The sequence below is a fragment of the Rhinichthys klamathensis genome, unplaced genomic scaffold, assembly GCF_029890125.1.
Source record: "Rhinichthys klamathensis goyatoka isolate OS25496 unplaced genomic scaffold, OSU_Roscu_1.1 h1tg000286l_1, whole genome shotgun sequence".
Classification (NCBI taxonomy): Eukaryota; Metazoa; Chordata; class Actinopteri; order Cypriniformes; family Leuciscidae; genus Rhinichthys; species Rhinichthys klamathensis.
The window spans coordinates 352,817-355,535 of NW_026606805.1; the positions used below are offsets into that span (position 1 = coordinate 352,817).

Below are 2,719 nucleotides of genomic sequence, written 5' to 3' on the forward strand. Positions count from 1 at the left end.
TACGCAAAGTCATGATGTCATGTTGCACAGAGACTCACAGAGACAGACACACACACACACACACACACAAACACACAGAGAGAGAGAGACAGACCGACACACACACACACACACCTACTCAGCTTGAAATTCCCCTCCATCATTGAAAAAACAATCAACTGAGCATAGCCCTCAACCTCCTTATCAGAATAAAATCAACGCAGGACTCCCCTTCTGCCATCACCCATATACCCAGCCCCAGGTGGGCAGTCCTCGTATATTGCAGTGCAAGCACAGAGTTAACGAGTAGGGCACCCGTAACTCTTGCTTGTATTGCTGTAAAATGCACTCCAGTTCACAACACCTAATTTAGATAAAATACAGAACAAACAATATGAATCATTTTGAAGAAAGGCATTAATATAGTACAGAGTCATACAAGAAATTTTATATATATATATATATTTTTTAAACAAAGTTATTGGCTTTGTCTGTAAAGTACCTAAAAGACTTTTCTTTATTTATGAACAACATAAACTAGTTTTAAAAAAAGAAAAGTTATGCTATCTAAATGATATAAACAACTAAGGAGAATCACAATGAATCTTATTTGAGCAAAATACAATGTTCAACTCCATTACTTTTTAATTAATTTCACCACAAATGTATTTAACATAACTTACAGTACACTCACTACATTCACGAATGTAACTTTTACAGTAACGTTACGATCTGATACTGAGGAACAACATTTCTTTTGCAATGGATGGAACAATCAACTACATTACTTATATAAGTCTTTCTGCTCTATTTGAAGACATCTTTCAAACCTTAATTTGTTTAAAGGCGAATTAAGACTTATACATATCATTTTAAGACTCGCTGAAACTCGCTGAAGTCATTTTGATAATATGAGATCATAAAACATAACATTTTTTGTAAAATCTAAAACATTTCTGATGCGCTCTATGGAATCTCTTACAATTAAAAGCCGTTAACACAAAGGAACAATTGTTAAAAGAGCATAAATAATGCGTATTGATTGACTTACTGCCATCGAATCCATCGCCGGAAGTGATTGTAATGAACTGCGCGTGCGCAAATGCGTATAATTTGCGCGTGCGCACATGCGTCTACTTTGCGCATGCGTGGTAACACATACGTGACGTACATACGTGACGTGTATACGTGACGTAACCGCGCTACAGTCTGCAGCGAGGGGTATCTCCTTTTGATTGGCCAACGTGGCTTTACGGTTAAGGTTTATATCGCCGCCTGCTGGCGTGGCATGCTCTTGACCGCGCTTGATAGCGTGTTTTTGCGTTTTCATGTAGACGGAGACCGAGCATGTGTGGACGGGATTTTTTTTTTAAAACGCTGTAGGAAAAACTCCGGTTATAAAAATACCCGTGTCCGTGTGGACATGGCCCAAGAGTGTAGAGAACATTACACTTTTCCAATAGATGAAAATTATGCTCACTCCCTTTATTCATTTTTAAGATTCTATTATTGAACCAGTAAATCAGGGGAGAGCGCGAACGCAGTCCCCCACTACCAGAAATTATGCAGTCGAGATTCCCACATTTGGGGAATTCGCAGGGGTCAGCACAACCGGAGTGCAATGGCTGAGCCTCGCCCTGGGTGAACCACCTTCATGATCATGGTGTCTCCCCTGCCAGGTAAGTATGAGTTGTACACGTTCCCTCTCGAGGAGTTACTGAAGGCAACATCATTCTCAACCACGGTGAGACGCCACTTCATTACACATCACTTCTCATATGATTCAATACATACAAAACGCAGAATCCTGTCTCCTGATCTTACAAAGTTTCGCCGCAAATCAAGCTTTAAACAACATAGTATAGTTTTATTTCGTAGCGAAACCTTTCCCATGATGCAACGGAAGCATCGATCAGCCAATGGAATATCACAGATGTTCAAAATCGTAATTTTGAGACCACAACAATCAGGTTGGAAACCGAAGGTGAAAGAAACCGTTAGACATTACATCTTTTTTGGTACAATATGTGAAAGATGGTAGTTTTTAAGTCGTTTTTATTGTTAAAACGAAACCGTGACGTAAACCACGCAACAATACGACATCGCCTACATCACTTCCGGGATATTAGAACAGAGAGGGCGCAAAAACGCAGTCAAAACAGTTTTCTCAGCTGGTTGAAATATATTCTGTTTTGTAAATGACAGTTCAAAATGTAACAATTATGCAGCAACAGTTTACTTAATATAACCAGGCACATTTACAGCAGTTTATTAATGCGAAGAAAACAGATTTTATTCACAAGACATTATTGTCTTTGCAGCTTAACACCACAAATTGAACCTTTTGAACCATTCAATTTATTTCTGCTGAAAACACGTTGTTTATAGCCCAAATTTTCACTTAAACTAAAACGAAGCATTTACATGTCATGTCACTGAAAATACAAAGAAAACCAAATATAAAAAATGCAAGAATAATTTAATAGTGCTTACAGAAATCAAGAACATAACTCCTTTACTTCATCCGGTAAACAACCAGAGTAAATTATAAATTTACTTACAAAAAATAATTCTAATTTAATGTGTTTTCAGTACACGGTTACTATTCAAACTAGAGCTTAAGTTAAAAAAACCCCCCGTAAATATACCATGTATTGTAAATACAGTTTACAACTTTAAATAGAATAAAGAAAGAGTGCACAATTCCCACTTTTTTAGTTTTATTTAAAGTAGAATGCGT

The 2,719-nt window shown here is 37.3% G+C and overlaps 1 non-coding gene across 1 annotated transcript; it reads right to left on the reverse strand.

Moving 5' to 3' along the window:
• Positions 1-1,502: 1,502 nt before the first annotated feature.
• Positions 1,503-1,666, reverse strand: LOC130103395 (U1 spliceosomal RNA). The gene has a single exon (XR_008809345.1). It is a non-coding gene; the product is annotated as a U1 spliceosomal RNA (small nuclear RNA).
• Between the last annotated feature and the right edge of the window lie 1,053 nt (positions 1,667-2,719).